This window comes from Prionailurus viverrinus, chromosome A3 (assembly GCF_022837055.1).
Source record: "Prionailurus viverrinus isolate Anna chromosome A3, UM_Priviv_1.0, whole genome shotgun sequence".
Classification (NCBI taxonomy): domain Eukaryota; kingdom Metazoa; phylum Chordata; class Mammalia; order Carnivora; family Felidae; genus Prionailurus; species Prionailurus viverrinus.
Window position 1 is genome coordinate 125,584,117 of NC_062563.1, and position 9,679 is coordinate 125,593,795.

Sequence of the window (9,679 nt, forward strand, 5' to 3'; positions counted from 1 at the left end):
CGGCCGTGGCCCCCACCGCGCGGCCGGAACGGGAACTGCGGCAGCGCGTCGCTCGCCCGCCCGCCCCCTACCCGGTCCTGCGAGGCCTTTCCACCTAGGCACAGGCCTGGCCTTCGCGGAGCATCACCGGCTGCAGCGAATCCGGCTTCCTTCCCGCGACAGCCCGCAGTCAAGTGTCAGAATGGGCAGCACAGTGACGGATGCCAAATAGGAGCAGTGACAGGAGAAGAATGTTTGGAGAATGACACCAGAGATCCGGAAAGATCCATCCCTCTGGGACAGGAGCCTTACACAGAGAGAGAAGAGAAGAATTCGGGCAAAGGTTGGAGGAGTGAGGCCCCGGGATCCAAGGCAGGGACACCTGCGGGGGAGTTGGGTGGAGGGATGGAGGGGACTTCAGCACCCCACTGAGGAACTGGGACTTTTCTTGGAGATTGTTTCTCAAGGGAAAGTGGGGTGGCACCCCTGCTTCCAGAGGCGTTTGATGATGCGCAAGGAAATCCAGAAGTCATGAAATAAACGTGACTTAGCTTTCTTGAGTTTGCAGGAGAGCACATAAATAATGGATATTTTACGGAACCTGTAATGCAAAATCCCCATGCACTTAAAGCTGAAATAGACTTCCATTCTGTTTGACTGTGGCGGGCTACTTCGGGATGTGTCCTCAGGCCCGGGGACACCATTCTGCCCACTGTGCCCTGACAGCGTGTCTGTGCAAGTGCAGGCAAAGCCCTGGGAAGTCTTGGGGGGAGAGGGGGTTGGGAAGGTTTTCTCGGCAGGAGAGGAGGTCACGTGGCATTTCACAAAGCTCACTCCTGCTGCGCCAGTAGGGGGAACGGATGGCCGCAGGGGCCTGGGGGCAGAGAGAAAGAGTCCTCAGGTCTGATTCCCTGGAGAGCATCTCATTGCTTTGCAAAAATTATCTCTAAGTCCTACCACAACTGGAAAGGGGGATTCTATTCGTTTTACAGTTTTACGGAGGAAGAAACTAAAGCTGAGAAGGACAAAGAGACCTTCCCAAGGTCATGCAGCTAGTAAGTGGCTGTCTCAGAACCACACCAGCCAGACTCCAGAAATCCCGTTGCCCAGGCCCAAAGTATCACTACTGACCATCTCCTCCTCCCTGGAAATCTCAATCAACACTGTCATGGGGTCAACCTCAGAGGTGAGGAATGCTGTGAACACACCCCAAAATCTTGTGCCTAATGTGTCCTCTTTGGTAGTTCTTCTAGTTTTCTGAAGTCCCCATCACTAGAGATTTCTCTGAGGAGGAAGGTATGGCAGGCCACTGTCTACTATGTGGAAAGAGTGATCATTAAATCTGGGGAAGCTCAGGGTTTGAGGAGGTGGCCAGGAACTTCAGAGGGAGCAGAGAGCAGAGTGCCTGTGCCCGAGCCCTCTGAGCAATGCTTCTGGGTGGCAAGGGTTGGCTCAGGGACAGTTCTATTTCTAGGAATAAGCAAGAAATCCTTCTCAACTTTCTTGTTTTAGAGGAAAGAGTGTCCCCTGCTTCTGCTCAGTGTCCAGGAGTATCCCGAACAGAAGGTAGGGCCCTCTGACAATGTCAGCCACCAGACCAGGCTCCAAGAAGTGGCCAAGCTCCAAGAGGATGGGTGAGAAACACTCTGAAAAGTGCTCAACCAACCGCTGATGACTCCCTGGAAGGCTTGCCTTCCTGCCTGGGTTGGGCCTTTGGGTCAGGATCTTACCAGGCACAGTGACCATTTGGGGACATTTCCTCTTGTCTCCTGTATACAGATCATCGTGGGGGCATGCGCCCCACCCATCTCAGGGCTATGTGTTCTTTGGCTAGCAAAGAAAGGGGAACCCAAACATCAAAGCTGGCCATTAACAAAAATGTTATGTTGTAGACTTGTACCAAGGCCCTGGCTCAAGTGTTCATATTCTTTTTTTCCAATATTTATTTATTTTGAGAGAGAGAGGGCATGCGTGCACATGACCATGCACCCACTCAAGGGAGGGGCAGAAGGAGAGGGAAAGAGAGAATTCCAAGCAGGGTCCCTGCCGCCAGGATGGAGCTTGACATGGGGCTGGATCCCACGAACTGTGAGATCATGACCTCAGCTGAAGTCAGGAATCTGACGCTTAACCGGCTGAGCCACCCAGGCTCCCCTCATGTATCCATATTCTTAATTCAGCAGTTCTCATAGCTCTCTGGGGCCCATTGAGAATCCCTAAGACCCTTTCAGGGGGTCCTGAGGTCAAACATATTTTCACAAAAACACTAAGATGTTATTTGTCTTTTTCAGTCTCATCCTTACACAAGTGTGCAGGGGAGTTCTCCAGAGCCCGTATGACATGTGACATAGCAAGAAACCAAACGCAGAAGCAAATATAAGAACCTAGCTCTCTTCTGCTGAGCCATCGTTTGCAAAAGTGCAAAACACCCTTTTTACGAACTTTTTTGTTTTAAAAAATCTAGTTTTCATTAAAATGTGTTAATATGGGTTTATTGTTGCTATTTAAAAAAATTTTTTTAATGTTTATTTATTTTTGAGAGAGGGAGACAGAGCATGAGCAGAGGAGGGGCAGAGAGAGAGGGAGACAGAATCCAAAGCAGGCTCTAGGCCCTGAGCTGTCAGCACAGAGTCCATCATGGGGCTTGAACTCACAAGCTGTGAGATCATGACCTGAGCTGAAATTGGATGCTCAACTGACTGAGCCAGCCAGGCGCCCCTATTGTCACCATTTTAAGTGAAGTAATGCATAGTTTTAAAATTCTCAGCTTTACTTTCTAATACAGTATAGATCAAAAGATACAACCCATGCCAACAACCTGGATCCTTAATCATTTCTAAGAGCGTAAAGTTGTATAGAGTGTAAAGGGACAAAACGTTCAGTCTGGCTGGAGACACTCTCACACAAGCCTGGCTGCTGCTGCCTCCACCCGCAGGGGCCGGCCACAGCCTGGCGTTTCTCCTCAGGGCACACAAGGTGGACCCACTGACCAGAAACAAGGAGAAAACCCAGGCGGGAGACCGTTGCAGGGATGATGTTGCTGCCTCCAAGACCCAGTTGACATTACACTGTAGTAACACAGGGGGGCGCCCTTACCAATCAGCAGAACTGGATGCCAGGATTACCAATAGGAGTTTTACTGACCGATTTAAACAAATTTAGTCTGTCAGCGATGATGTAATGTTTACCTCTCTTGTGTTTCCCTTGCTCAGTGTGTGCTCCAATAAATTTGCACGGCCTTCTTGTTTATCAGCTCTGCACTGGTAAATGGTGCTCTGGCCCCTCAGGAGAGCCTCAGGAAGGCATGACGTCATGCATGGGACGCTGAGCCTCCTGAAGCGGCCACTGAAACTCCAGCCTCCCGTGGAGTCCTGGTGAGGATAGAGGGATACTTTTACTATACAGAGCTCCCATAGAAGCCACAGTGCTATGGCAGCCACCACCAGTCAGGACTGACATTGGACACAGCTGAGGTCATCCCAGTTACCACAGTCTGTGGATCAGTGCATGAGGTTGCCTCCTCACCAGGCCATGGGATCCTGAGATCCTGATCCTTGTCAAGCTCTCCTACAGGACTGGCACCACTGTGCCTCGCCCCCACTGGACTTGTTGAAACTCAGCTTTTGGCATCAGGGCCAATGTGGAATTGTCCCAAGAGATCCAGAAATCCAAACCCTGGCCTGAGGGTTAGGACTCAGTGAGGATAACTGAATATGACTTTCTCCTGCCCTCAGGACCAAGATGATCCTCCTTCCCCCGCTGGACAGGCCAACAAGCTTCCCCGAAGATGCTTCCCACTGACTGGCCAATCCCAACATCCCCCTCACAACTCTGTCCCTCTGCCTCTAGGTGCTTACCCTCATTACACGGCAAGCTGAGTCAGATTTCTTAGGAAGAGTTGAGGGGAAAATTCACTGAGATATTAATATGCATTCTCCCAGTGTTTTCTTCTCCCCCTTGAAGGTACCCAAGCCCTTGGTAGAGTCTTGCCTGAGGTAACTTTGCAAAGCAGGCCTGATGGGTCTTTAATAAAAGCTCAAACTCACAGATGTCCTGCAGGGGGCATCTTTGAGTGTAGCACTGAAGAGAGATTTTTTTTTTCCCCTAGGTTTGAGGGAGACCACCATGAGACATGTGAACAAAGGACAGGCTCTATGGTGCACCTGGACCTTCTGGACCCTCCACTCTGGGCTTCCAGCTGTGCCAGATATCCCTGAACCAGGAATGTTGCACAGAAAGCACAGAGCCACCTGACTCTAAGGGTCCACGCCAGGCTGCTTCAGTCAGTAGGTGTCCAAGTGGTAAAGAGGCGGGCCTAGTGACTATGTCAGAAGGAAGCTCCAGAAGTTTCCACACGGTTCTTGTAGGGGTGTGAGAGCACTTGGGGTAGATTAAAGTTGATTTGGAAGAATTAAAGATCTATGAGTCAGTAGAGCCATTCAAACCAACGTATGTCTCAGGGCTTACTGGAGTTGAGTATACATGGGTTGGGCTCTGGGTGGAGAGGACCTTTGTTCCTAGAGTGGCCATGTCCAAGAGGATGGCCAGGCCAGAGCAGATGCTGGGTGCCCAGAGGTGGAAAGGGAAAGAAATTACCATGAATGGTTTAAACTAATGAGATTCATCTCTTGAGGATGGGAAGGGGTCCTTGTGTTCATGGCTGCCTGATATCTGACCAAGAAAGGTGGACAGAGAAGGCTGTTGGGTAGGAAGCTACTAGTGTCTGCTCATACCCGCTTCCATGTGTTCTACCTTGAGTATTTCTGAAGCCTGTTGTATATTGCTGTTTAATCTGAAAGGAAGAGAGAAAGCAAAGACCCACCTGATGTTTCTGAGTATCAAAGTTACCTCAGGAGGAGGGAGGCGCATGGCTATCCTTAAGCCAGGGGCTGATGTGTGTTGTGGCCTGCCTGCATCACTGGTGAGAAGGGCCCAGAAATCTTTCTGCCTGGGGGACAGAGAAGCCTTCTGGGAAAGCATTCAAACTTAAGCCAAAGTATGTCCTTGAGAAGAGATCACAGACACAAGTCTGAATCACTTAGAACGCCCCAGCCCTCAGACGGGAGCAACAACGGAAGGTCAGCAGAGTGCCGTCACTCCGTTTTATCCCCTTCCCAGCACCCCCATGTCCTCAACAGTTAAATTAATCCCATCGTTAAAAAAGAGTGAGCTTATAAAATATGGCTTCACCTTAGTTCTGAGTGACTGAGACTCCGGCTGGGAAACCATGGGGCAAAATGAGGCACTTTTCCTGGAGTCTTGTGCTTTTGAGGATCCCAGAGAACACAGCGCACCGGGGCCCCTCATGGAGAGCCCTGCTTACCATCGACGATGTCCTGCAGTGATGGCCATCCATCCAGCAATGTCAGGGGCCCCTGGCAACTGTGGCTGAGCCCACTGGGGTCTGACAACATAGCCCGAGTGGGTAATGGTGGTCACTCCAAGTACCTTTGTCTAGACTCGCCCCCTAGGTAATTTTAGCCTGTTCTTGGCTCACACGTACAGCACCTTTGTGAGAATTAGAAATAGGAGCCCTGTCTGGATGGAAGAATTATGAAAAGGCAGCTCTCCTCTGGTGTGTAGCAAGACTTGACAAGTGGGTCTAAGGCTGCATTTCAGCCTTTCTCCAAAGCCAGGCATTTCTGGACATTTTAACATTTTTAAAATCCAGAAAAGTATAAAGAGGAAAATAGAAATCACCCATAATCTCAATATTTCAACCCTCGGAAAACTTAATGTGGAGAGAAGTTGGATCCAGAGGGTCCTTTAAGGCTCTTCCTTTGGACGATGACGTTGAGTCTTGCTGGCCAAACCAGGGCCTGTGCTAGATGCCAGGTCTCGCTGCTCCCTCGCCAGCCTGGGGCCCTGGCCATGGTGATATACAGGCTGTGCTGAACAACACTCTTGTTTTCTCCACAGCCTTGACCCGGGAATTCGGTTTCTCTTCATAGGATTCCAGGTGTTGCGTTCCTGGGACTCACGGCCCTCTGGAAAACCATTCATTGACTCGTTCTCATTTGAGAATATTTCTGGAGCATCTTCTCTGCCACATTCTTACTCTGGAGAAAAAAAAAAAGTCACAGTTGAGTCCCTCCCCCTCTGCCCCTGTGGGCCAGCTGCTCTGACTCTTGGCAGCTGTCAGCTGTCCCTGTGCTCAGAGCCTTGTCTCCCTTTGGCCTCTCATCCCAAGATACTCAGCTGCATGCCAAAGATCTGCTCTCTGGTGAGTCCCTCTAGTAGCCATTCTTGGTACAGGGCCCCGAACATTCCTTCACTTGGGTCGACCTTTGGCAACATCCTTTATACTGTCTCAGGACCAGGCCCTGCCATGATCTGAAAGGTCCCAGCAGAGGTGCGTTTGGGTGGTTGAGTCAGCTGAGCTTCCAACTCTAGATTTCTGCTCAGGTCATGATTTCATGGTCGTGGGATCGAGCCCCAAGTCATACGCTGACAGTGTGGTGCCTACTTTGGATTCTCTCTCTCTTTGCCCCTCCCCCCCTCATTCTCTCTCTCCCTCCCTCTCTCTCTCTGTCTCAAAATAAAGGAATAAACATTAAAAAAAAAAAAAAGTCCCAGCGGATGGCAGAAAGATCGCAGTGGAAAGAAGGGAAGTGTCAGACAAAACTCTAAGGAGGAGGTAGATTTGAAGGACTGAGGTTCTCAAGAGGTAGAAACTGCAGGCGGATATTTTAGGTACAGGTGGCAGCTGAGCAGAGCAGATGGACCCTCGGGACATGCCAGGGTAGCCTGCCACCGTGTTTCTACACATGTAAACTTCGCGTGCATGCTAATGTCATACACCTGCATGCTCACATCTGTGTACAAGGGTTCTTCCTGAGGCTGAGCCCGAACAGCTTTAACAGGCAAGTGGTTCTGACACCAGAGGTGAGAGCTTCAATTAGCCTTTAGGGCAGACCCTTTCTTCTCTCCTTCCTTCCTCCCTTCCTTCCTTTTTTCCTTTCTTCCTTCTTCTCTCCCTCCCTTTTTCCCTTCACCATCAAAAAGGACCCTTGAGTCCCACGAATGTAAGATGACATTATTCTTGGGGAAAACCATCAAGTTATTCACTCATAAGGGATTGTATATGGATGTGTCTGAACTTTGTCACCAAGGCTGCTGGCAGTGTGTGCGGGTGGGGTGGGGGGGGGCACAGAAGGAATGGAGGGGACAACGGAAGCGCATAGGATTTGTGACAGCATTATCCCTCCACTGGTGTTCATTCCCGAGGAGATGGGTGTTGATGACATAGAAAATAGGAGGATGCTGCACCAGATGTTCTGTGAGTTTTTAAAAAAGATTTTCCTTCAGGAATGTGAAAATTATTTTTTTAATGTTTATTGATTTATTTAGAGAGAGAGAGAGAGAGAGAGAGTGCACAAGCAGGGGAGGGGCAGAGAGAGAGGGAGAGAGAGAATCCCAAGCGGGCTCTGCATTGTCAGTGCAGAGCCCGATGTGGGGGATCAATCCCATGAACCCTGAGATCATGACCTGATCCAAAATCAAGAGTTGGATGCTTGGGGCACCTGGGTGGCTCAGTTGGTTAAGCATCTGACTTCGGCTCAGGTCACGATCTTGAGGTCCATGAGTTTGAGCCCACATTGGGTTCTGTGCTGACAGCTGGGAGCCTAGAGCCTGCTTCAGATTGTGCCTCCGTCTCTCTGCCCCTCCTCTGCTCACTCTCTCTCTCTGTCTCTCTCTCTCTCTGAAAAATAAATAAATGTTAAAAAAAATAAAAAATAAAAAGAGTCGGATGCTTAACCGACTGAGTCACTCAGGCGTCCCAGGAATATGAAAATTCTGAATGCATTAACACTGCATACATGTTAACAGATCATTACATAGCATTATGGTTTTTTTGCTTAAAAAAAATTTTTTTTAGTTTATTTACTTTAAGAGAAAGTGAGCACAAGCAGGGGAGGAACAGAAAGAAGGAGAGACAGAATCCCAAGCAGGCTTCACGCCATCAGCGCACAGCCCCACGCGGAGCTCGAACTAGCGAACTGTGAGATCATGACCTAAGCCGAAATCAGGAGTCACTTAATTGACTGAGCCTCCCAGGTGCCCCTATGTAGCACTGAAGCAAAAGGACTGTTTCTTAAAAATAAGAATATTATAATAGTGGCATCATCAGCAAGCATAAATTAATAGTTGATGTGTTTAAATATATATTGTCAGTAAATGATATACACTTCGTGCCTCCCCGGGCTGTTCCTCTGGCATGTGCATGTGGTCACATCTGATAACCCCAAGTGGAGATGGGCTCTCAGGGTGCACACCATGAGCAGAGGGGCTGCAGTGAACACCAAAACACAACGCTCCCTGTACTACGTAAAAGACTTCACAGACTCCTTAAAACTCATCCAGGGACACCAAGTTCAGAACAGCAAAAATTAGAGGAAACTCTCTCCCATGGAAGAAACACCACAAATCATTTGAATCAAGTCCTTACAAGACAAACATGAAAAAGATGCTTGGCGATCTTGATTTTAATTTAAAAATTAAACTTCATATTAAAAAGGCAATCTTATTTGACTGCTATTGTGTGTGTCCTAGGGGAAGTGGTACACAGAGCAGGGGTTTAAACAGCCATCAGAAAAGTCCTGACTCTACCAGGATGGGACCCGTGTGACACTTCCAGCTTCCCTGACCCCATGTGACACTTCCAGTTGCAGTAAGAATTTCTGTCACCAGAGTCAATGCGGCAAAGATTTGCTGAAGGAAAAAATGTAAACAAACCCAGATCATCTGATTCCAAAGCCTGTGTTTTGGGTTGTTATTGTTGTGTGTGTGTGTTAATGTGTGTGTGTGTGTGTGTGTGTGTGTGTGTGTGTGTTTTCATTATACCACAAGTACCAAATGAGGCAGATCTTTAGTTATTTAATAACTATAATTAAATTGTTGAATTATAATAAAAGGATGTAATTTTAAAAGAAAATCATTGTGTTTGCATTCCCAGCACTGTGCTGAAGGGAAAGCTTAGAAAAAGAACCCTGTACTCTGCTCGGGGAAACGAGAGACAGAGGCAAGACAGCAAGTGGGAACAAGGACAAGGCTGCCGGTCATGAGAAAGAACCCTCTCTGCACGTCCAAGTCCTGGCCAGGAGCCCTTGATGGCTTCCTGGCACAGACTGTGGTTGGGCACCAAGTGTGTCCTTTCCCCTTACCAGGCCTGAGGGTTCTTGTTGTGCCCACCAGGGGATGAGAACAGATTCCCCAAGAGCACTTTCCAGGGCTAAATGTTGCAGGATTTTTTTTTTACCTCAATACCCAGATTCGTCCTCTTGCCGCTGGAAGAATGAGGAGAGGGACACACAGTGAGCAGCAGGCAAAGTTTATTAGAGTATAAGAAGGGAAGAATAGTAAGAAAGCTCTCTTTCCGTAGAGGGGACGTTCGAAGGTGAATACTGGGGACTATAGGCAAGGGTCCTTGTTTTATAAGGTTCTGGTGGACCCCCCTTCCCTTCCCCCTCTTTCCTTTTCAGGTCCTACGCTCATTGGCTGGATAACTCTAGATGCTGGGTTGTCTATTCCTGATTGGCCGGTTTCCATTGTATGAGGGGTGGTCTATGGCCATATCATTCCTTGTGGATTATACATTTTATGGTCTACTATTTACTTTTAGTCAGGTAGACAAATTCCTGAGGGGAACCTGAAGGGGAGTAGGTGGTGTCTCTTACGTTCCTAAGAGGGGCCTTCCGCC

General features: G+C 48.8%; 1 long non-coding RNA gene across 2 annotated transcripts; it reads left to right on the forward strand.

Moving 5' to 3' along the window:
- The first annotated feature begins 36 nt into the window (after window positions 1-36).
- LOC125162312 (uncharacterized) lies at window positions 37-7,095 on the forward strand. 2 transcript variants are annotated; one of them, XR_007150982.1, is made up of 6 exons: window positions 37-322; window positions 972-1,165; window positions 1,492-1,613; window positions 3,192-3,353; window positions 4,088-4,265; window positions 5,899-7,095. It is a non-coding gene; the product is annotated as an uncharacterized LOC125162312 (long non-coding RNA). The 2 variants fall into 2 exon arrangements; XR_007150981.1 differs by having other exon boundaries at window positions 5,931-7,095.
- The last annotated feature ends 2,584 nt before the right edge of the window (window positions 7,096-9,679 follow it).